Raw genomic sequence first — 9,953 nt, 5'->3', positions numbered from 1 at the left:
ATCATTCGCCTATAACACCACATTTCGAAAGCTTCTAACAAAAAAACTGAAAAACATAATAATTTACACCACTCATAAAACACGTCGGCGAGCCGCCACTGCGTAGAGCACGTGTCCAATGCATCAATAAATTATCGATTAGCTAAACATATATACACAAATAGGTAATTAAATAAAGAAAAATTAGCATCACTGTATTATAATCTAAGATATTTTAAAATTATAATTTAAATTAATTTTTAAATGTGGTCGATGATTCCAAGCACCTCTGAGTTATACTAAAATGTCACAAGTCCGAAAAATGCATTAACATTTACAGAAGATAATAACCTTTTTTGTATATGGTTTATGTTTAATGATAAATAAGGAAACGTTTTACAATATTAATTAGTAGATTATGTAATCTATGGCGCCTTTTACGAACTTAATTTGTTTTTTATTAAAACGTTTGAAATTAAATCATAATCCTTTAAGAAAATATCACGATGAGCTTTCGTTTCCAAAGGGGATCGTTGCATAACGAAAATGTTTACTGTTTTGTTTGATATTTTAAATTAAATTTATATGCGAAAAAATTTAAATTGAATTTACACAACTTTGTAGCATATGTAGCTATAAAATTAAAATTTTAAATTTGTCTAGTTTCCCTAATAATTCAATTGGAAAAACAGACCAATTGCGAATGATGATTATACCATATATTGATAGAGAAGATTAAAAATGAAGAGGTATTAGAAATAATAAGAGAATAGGGGTCGCTATGGAATTCAATACGAAATAAGCGATAAATGCTGGCAGGACACCTTCTCACAGACATGAAGACCTAGATAGAAATATATTTGAAGCAGAAACAGGAATCAAGAGAAATAGAGGTAGACCTAGATTAGATTTACCATCATCATAAGGTTGTCAGTCCTAAGATTGGTTGGACACGCACTTCCACTATTTGCTATGCTGAGCTAATCTTCGCATTTCCCTAAAACTAGAACATCCCACATCTTTAACTATTTGCGAACAGTAATCTAATCTAGGTCTACCTTCCATAGAGTCCTCTGTTTTCCTATTCTTTCTAAGACTCGACCCTGCGCTATCCTCTGCTTTATATCCCTACTACTCGTTCCGTCCTGACTTATCCGACTTCCTAGATACTTAAAATCAGTCACTTCTTATAATTTTTCGGCTCCTGCCTTTATATTTCGCTCTTTCCTTACTTTTTCTTCCAATATTTTTGTTTTACTTTTATGTATTTTCATACAATGCTATTTTATCAATACCGCTTCAATTTTATTTAAAGCTATCTCTAACTCCTCCTTGCTAGATGCTAATACTACTACATCATATGCAAATCTAAGCATACTAATCTTTTACCCTTGCATATCTATCCCTACAGTTGTCCTGTCTTTAATGATGTTGATCGCGTCTTCGATATATAAATTAAAAAGTAGCAATGACAATGGGCATCCTTGTCTGACTCCCTTCCTAATATTAGATTAGATTACTGTTCACAAACGGTTACAGGTGTGGGATATGTTCTAATTTTAGCTCAAGATTAATTAATTTCCGAAGAAATATAAGGAAAATTCGGTCAAGAAACTTAAGAATAAAAAAAAATTGATTTGGCAACGCTAAAAAGACAGTTAAAACAAAACATATTTGAAATTCATACAACTATTTCTAATTACTCAAATCAACGTCCTTCATATTGGGTCAAAGGACGTACATACACATCTAACAGGGTTATTACCAAATCAGTCCGTTGAATGATTGTTCGCAAACTGTGTGGACTTTATACACACTGCAAACTTTTTTTGTAATAATGCTTTCAAGTGCTGTCTACGTAATAAATCAGATAACCCAAAAGGACATCACTCTTGACGTCGTGACTTCCTCATCCTCGAATTGTGCATATAGTAAGTAGGTATAATAAAATGTGTGTACCTATGTGCTTCGGCAAAGACGCAGTTAGTTCATTGTGAGAGCGTGACGTCTGGGAGCCTCAAGTAGGCAAGTACGTATAACGGGTAATGCCGCTGGTAAAATGTATAAAAAGGCACTAACAATGCCTCTTGGAATTCCAAAAGGAATAGTGAAGCTAACGAGTAACGCACATACATATGTAATTCCATCCTGAGCCGATGGAAGATGCAGAAATGGTTTATCAATTAAGCGAATCTTTGTAGGAATAAAAATGTCAAAGTTCACTGTTCATGGGTACATATACGTACATATGTAGGTATTATAAATTAAGAATAGAAAAAATAGTAAATAAAATAAGTAGAAGTGAAACTTCAACGGACAAGTGGAAAAACGAATGGCGACGGACAAGTGGAAAAACGAATGGCAATAGTCAAGTTGAAAAACCAATCGCAACAAAATTTTTACTTCAAGTTTTAAGGACAGATTGTTTCGTACTTGTCCAATTTGAAAACCTGCCCGTAAAACTTGAAGTAAAAATTTTGTTGCGATTCGTTTTTTCACTTGTCCGTTGCCATTCGTTTTCCACTTGTCCGTTGATGTTCCAGCACACACTTCGTTTTCACAGGTTTACTGCAAATTATGATTTGGTTTTTACACAGACCGCAAATAGAGGCAATGATGCCCAGCTACGTGGAGAGCAGAGGTAAGAAGTCAACAGCCGAGCACAGCACACGCCGCCGGGACTCCACGCGGCTGCGCATTACATCCGTCTAAAGCAGCCGTTGCCCTCTCTCCGCCGCCGCCATCCTTTCTCTCTCTCCTCCGCTGCCGCCTCTCACCTCATCATGTACCGTCTACCCCTTAACCCTAGTTACACATTGAGGGTTCTACAGCCAACTAGTAACCTTTATGGTTCTGGTCTATTCGTCCGTCCGTTTGTCTATGATGTCACAAACTTCTCATTCTCTTACCGAACGGCATGGTATAGACTTGTCGTCTAGATTCCAGATCATAACTTGTGGATTACGAATCCGCTACATTCTGATTCAAATTTTCCTATGGTTTTCTTAGATAGTTTAGACCTACCACATAGAAATAACCTTTTACTTGTCTTCTGTCTTAATTAAATCTGTCTCATCTACATATACATATCTACCTATAAATAGTAAAAATAGATATAATAAGGAACTCTGTACAATTAAGAAAATTGCAAAAGACAATGGTTACAATTGTAACATTATTGATAAATTAATTAATAAGATAAAATTTAGGAATTTTATTTCAAGATCTACGACTTTTCAAACAGATGCTAATAAAACCAAGTTTATTACTATGCCATACGAGCCAAGATTTACTCGCGGACTCGAGGGTATTTTTCGAAAACTTGGTTTACGGATTGCTTACAGTTCAAATGGCAACTCCATTCAAACTCTCCTTGGTAACCCTAAGGATAAAATTCCATTCTTAGAAAAGTCGGGGATATATGAAATTAGTTGTAATGACTGTAGTAAAAAATATATTGGACAAACTAGACGTTCAATCAAAACCAGATTTAAAGAACATCTAGCTCATGCTAGGTTTGGTAGAGAAGAAAAATCTAGTGTTGCCCAACATATTCTTACTGATGGACATAATATTAATATTAATAACCTTAAGTTAGTTAAAGAAGTTAGGAATAATCGTTTACTAAACAGTTTTGAAAGTTTATACATTTATAAAAATAAACAAATTGTTCTTAACAATGACAACGGTCCCATCCCTGGATCTCCGCTATTTAGTTTAGTTTAATTACGTTTATGATGATGATGTTAAGGTCCATTGAACATCTACCTTGTTGGCTTCGGGTCATGTTCACTGAACCTTAACAACTATCAGTATAAATTAGGATTAGTTCTCATTTAGGTTTAGTTTACTTCAGTCCCTGAAGAAGGTAACTTTGTTACCGAAAAGTGCTTCGGACAACTACAGTGTCGTGTTTTGGCGTTGGGGTTTTGAGCTATTCTGTTTGTTCTACAATAACCGCCAAAGTTTTTCCAATCTTCATATTTATATACATATCTCTCCAGAACCACCATCCTCCCATTCTCTCCCTGTCTGCTCTCATCGAAGGCAATTTTTTTTTTTCGATTTAATTATATATTTAGAGAGAATTACGGCAACTTAAATCAGTCATAGCCTGACCTTCAAGAGGGAGGTACATAACATTGAAAACAAAAAAGAAATTCTGGACCTCTTGAGGGTTGCGTTATAATTAGGTTAAGTTTCTATGATGAGCAATTATTTACATAGATGGCGATCTGCTCAATTTACCATGAACCAGTGCCGAAGTGATCATCTCCTAATTTTCCTCATAACAGGTTGCGACCTGTTAATTTATTTCGGATTCTGAACCTAACAAATACACATATTACTTACATAATTCAAATAACTGTATACGTAATATGTTATTGTGTAACAGTTTCTTTGAATGAAAAGAAAATGCTGAATGTATTAGAAATAAGATGATACGAGAGACACACCAAGATTATTAGAACGTTTATCATAAAAATGATGCATTTGTGTTGTTATAAAACCAAGACCAGTATATAATTAAAGTTGGCATTTTAAGCAAGGAGCTGTTTTATTACAAGACATAAATCACATCACAGACAAATGCACACATTTAAAATTTATCACCCGAATACTAAATAACAATAAAATATCTATTACAACTGTAAGAAGTGTTGAGAATCTGGCGATAAATCGTGCTGCATCGGTAGGGACAATGAGACCTTTGGATCGAAGAACTTTTACGAAATGATGCGGTAGGTTTATCATCAGAGGTGAAAGTTCCAAATTATTTCAGACATCTTAAGGCTATCTTAATTTTATAAACGAAACGGAATGTCACGCTTTTGAAGAAGAGAACACCTTCAACGCCACAACACTTTATGCAATTTTTGGCAATAAAATCTGTCATATGTTAATGCTAATTTTATAAAAAATAAAATAGCACAATCCTATCGGAATAATTCTCCTAAATAATGAACACTTTTGACCTTTGCTTCACAAAATCCATAATTATTGGACATCAAAATGTGCTATGTACTTTCATCTACCCTTGACAATGTGTGTATAAAATTTCATGGTAGGTTTTACCCACGGCTTTGCTCGCGTTGATGTCCCAAGTAGGTACATGTCAAAGATCATCGATGACCACAAAAAACTAATTTTTCTACCCCTCGGGAACAGTATATTCCTTTTGAATAGAAGGCACCCTATGTCTTTTTCTGTACCCCTGTATTCTGCATTCACCACCACATAATAAATTGTTATATATTTGTATCTGAAATGATACCCTATTAACCAATTAACTGGGCTTTTACTTGTAAAAATCTTAGTTTCTTCGGAAATTCTTCTACACTGCAAAAACCGCAAGGTCAAATCAATAATAATGATTAAATACTATTTGATGCAAGAATTTCAAACAATCGTTTCGTTTGTCTAATTAAATACTGGATTCTAATTACACATCGTTAGCTTTCGATTATTGTATTATTATTATTATTATTAGTATGTTTTGAAATTTTCGGTCACTTCAACCATCAAGTATTTCACGATCTCGCGAAAAGTAGCGAACAAAAATTAGAAATGCCCAGTGTCCTTTGCGTAAAGAATAGATAATAGGGTGACCCAGGAAGAGAAATTACTGACTTTAAGTGAAAACCACTGCAATTAGTATTCTCAGAGAACAATGCGATGCGGTTTCGAACCACTATTCGATTTCGTTAGGAATTTTTCATCACAGTAATAAACCATTGACACCTGTCTCTCTCTTATTTACATGCAACAACACACGAAAAGGTAGCAATAACTAAATATACACTGTCTAAAATTAATTTATATTTACCATTATTTGCTAGCACTTTTTAAAGATTCCTTTCAACATCATTATCCTAGGGTCATCAATTCTAAGTAGGTAATATTTAAAATCAGTAGAATCAGAAGAAAAACACGTAAAAGAGAACATCTTGAATATTGAAAGTTGACCTAACACGTAGTTCTATTTACTAATTAGATGTTTTATTCCCAAATGTCGTATCATCAGAGGGGATAGTTGCACCGATTTCTATTACAAACGTAACTGCGCTTTTATTTATAACAAATTTAATTAACCTTACATCAAAAATTAATGCTTTTACTTTTAAAGAAAATGAAATAAAAAAAAGTTGTAGTTCTCTATAGGCAGACGATTGTAAAATGTTTTATTTATTGTATATGCCATTCAAGAAAACATTTTTGCCTTAAAGCAAAACAAGTTTTGGTCAATTCGAATTTGTATGCTATTATTAGTAAGTTAGATTCGTTTTTTGTTGTTTACAAAGTGCTTCTTTCAAGGATACCGGCATTCTTTCGAAATTCGACTAACGGAGGGTCCTGGGAGCACTTCTGCAAACCTGTTTAACACAACTTGGCGCTCGCAAAAAAAAAAAAATGAAATAAAAGGTAAACATTCACGAAACATTTAGTGACTTGTTTTCTACGTATTTTGCATAGGCTCGCATTTAGAAGAAATTTAAATTGATGAAATAAACATAAAAATGAAGGGGTTTGAAACATCATAAACCTTTTTAAATTTCCAAATAGGTAAAAATACAATAAAACAATTGTTATGCAAGTAAAAGTAGAATTAGAGCTAATATAAAAAAAAAAGACGAAAACATATAGAATTTATCGCCGATTTTCGATGTATAGGAAGTCAAATAACTCAGGGTGAAGGATACTGTAGGGAATGGAGGGTAGAGGTAAGGAGTACTCTGTAGTACAAAATTGTCGGTCAAATTTGGGTGGCACCACAGTAGCAACAAGGTAAATTTCAAATAAAACGCCAAAAGTTATTAGAATAGGATAAAAAAATTAACAAGGACAAAATTACATTGAATACATGAGAGAAAAGTTTCAGGGTGAATCCAACATTATCCAGTCGTACAAATGGCTGGATATTTTTAGAAGGTCTCCCTTGTTCTTTTTATGTTAATTTGAATCATCGCTACATAGTATAAAACAAAGCCGATTTCCCGCTGTCTGTCCCTATGTATGCTTCAATCGTTAAAACTACGCAATGGATTTTGATGCGGTTTTTTTAAAAAGATAGAGTGATTCAAGAGGAACGTTTATACGTATAATACATGCATAATATAGTAGGGAAACACTGATAATTTTAGAGGTTTCTAATGTGATGTCGTAAATAAACACATTTTTTGCGCTTACATTGCAAACGCTGGCTGAACCCTACGAGATAGATCAAAATAATGTACTACAATATTGTACATCTTAAAAGGGTCTACAAAAAAGTCCGGGATGGTATATATCTATCCCTTAGGGATAACCCACAATAATCATTTTTAACCTTTACTTTTTATGAGAAATAATGACTTATTTACGAAGCGATTGTAAGCAATACAGCATTAATTCTTATCCAGTTAAGTACCTTAAATACATTGTGCATTTAATATAGATCAATATGGCCCTTTACAGCATGTAATTAAAATGAATATTTTCGAAGATATTACAGATTTCAAATGCAGGGACATAGCGGTTGCGGCGGTACCGGCCGGGAGGCCGGTTTGTATTGTCTAATGACAAAAACACTGTGAATGTTGTATATAAAGACATTCTGTATTATATTTAGTATGTTCAGGGGGTATATTTTAAAGATTTCCCCTTTTCGATAATAATCTAAACAAAACAAAAATATATTTAGTATCAGCATTGCACCCGTGCGAAGCTGGGGCGGGTCACTAGTATACAGATAAAATTTGCTTCCTTGGCTGACATCGTATTGTAGTTTCGCTGTTCTTGCGTTCTTTTTGTGTTATTGTTTTGTTACCGATCGCTATAGAGTAATGTTCCCCCCTGGGTCGCACCCAAAAATAAAGGTTTCAGAATTTTTCAATGACTTAATAAATATGTCAAAAATTGAAACGACTTTTTTAGTAAACAGGAAAAGAATCTCTTGTAGAAAGTTCATATTACGCATATGTACCTAAATAATATGTTGAATCGAGCCAAGCCAAAGACAGTTTTATCATTGTAGGAAACGAAATTGCACAATGGCCTTTCGGAAACAAACAAAAAAAAATCGGTAGGAGGAGCGGAGGAAACAACAATTAAGACTGTCTCAACAGTTTAAGCACGTTGCACAAGAATTGACTGAACTATGAAGTATTCACCGCAACAATTGCATGTAGGTGAGGCAACGTACAGGGCGCAACCAATTGAAAAATTGTTTGCATTTTCTCAACTGCTACTGCCGAATTACAGCGATTGCTTCTTCATTTAAACGTTTCATGATTATTAACGAAAGTCACGGTAAATAATCCGAACAACAGAAGCCACGCAATAGACAAATTATTAATTGTTTAAACATAAAAGTCCCGTTCGATTCTTTCGATCCGATTCAACCTTCAAGTTTGAAATTTTATCGAAAACGGTAAATGGTCAAATAATTTCAACATGCTAACTTATTAACGGATCGAATTACCATAGAAACTGTTTATATAACATGGTCGATACATAGAAACTTTCAACTGTTGAGATAATGTCAACTTATTTTCATATTGATAGGTAAATATGAGAAATACGTATGAATAATTTAAAGTCAATTACCATCATCCATTACCAATAAATCGTACATTAATCGGTTTATAAATGTATTACTTGTTGCTGAAATAATGATTAGTACTTAATGAATTATTGTAATATAAGCATAATCGATATATGAAAACTTAAAAATAAAATTTGCATTACTTTTATGAAATATTTCATTAATCGCAAGAGTTTTGGTGAATTATTTTATGAATTAGATATCATTTAGAAAGAAAAGTAATGTAATCAAATCCAAACTTAAGCTAACCTAAACTAATCAAATCTAGTATTGTAAAAAATTGTTTCGAATGATTATATTGTTATCTTTTTTTTATGAATATTCCAATATGGGTCTAAATATACAATTGAGGCTCCACACAAGATAATCAATACAAAGCATTTTCATGTATACATTAACATTTATAACCTTTATAAGAAACATATTCGCTTGACTATTTTTTCGTTGAGTTACGTCGAAAAATTAGTCTCTAAGAAAAGTTCTTTTATTTAAACGAAATAATATACAGTATATGTCCAACCTGAAAGCCCATTCTAAATATCAGTGAAAGAATTTTTGAAATCAGATTACTAGTTTCGAAGATTACTTTCTACATCCAACCTTAATCATAAAGTAAGATGATCATACTCCTTAGGGATTCTATGATAACGCGTGGTCTTAGGAGTGGCTTGCGCTAGTGTTAAGTATATTTAGAACATTTATTGAATTTGCAACCTGATTTTTCCTATATGTATACTGGTACGTTTCCTCTTTTATAATATTAGTATATATTGCAGTTATAAATTAATGGTAGCTACCTGATTACCTAATTATCAGTAGCTATTAGTCACATTTTGATCCAGTAAAACTTTCGACAATGATTAATACTAATTCTACGAAATACAAAACGTACGTACACCCATTGTGAAGTGTCTTCAATGTCACAAGAAGTGTTAATCAAGGTAAAGGTGCGGTCCATTATTCTTTACAGTACAAGGTGTAAAGAAAGCATTTTCAGAAAGAAGCAAAAACACAAAAATTGGGTCAAATTAGTAAAAAGGCACACGTTGGCTTCAAATCTTAAAGATTTTCACATAAAGTGATAAATAGCATAAGGAAATAAAAGCTCTCATAAAAGCAATATTAATTGAGAACTTCGGTACATATTCTATTTCATGCTAGTTAATATGAATTACAATAACGCATTTAGGTTCTAATTACACTTAAAATGATATGTTTTGTTGTTATAGTAATTGTATTTTTTTGTTCTAGTCAGTCGACACGTTAATATAATATATAAGGTACAAATACTGCCAATGTGCGTATTTTTAGTATTTCGTTTGTGTAGAATTTTAAATGTTAGTTACATTCTATTTCTTAAACAGTTTTATTTATCTAGATTAATTTTTCT

This window comes from Agrilus planipennis, unplaced genomic scaffold (assembly GCF_000699045.2).
Source record: "Agrilus planipennis isolate EAB-ADULT unplaced genomic scaffold, Apla_2.0 scaffold197, whole genome shotgun sequence".
Classification (NCBI taxonomy): Eukaryota; Metazoa; Arthropoda; class Insecta; order Coleoptera; family Buprestidae; genus Agrilus; species Agrilus planipennis.
The sequence above is the reverse complement of the archived record's forward strand: the minus strand, read 5'-3'. Positions refer to the sequence as shown.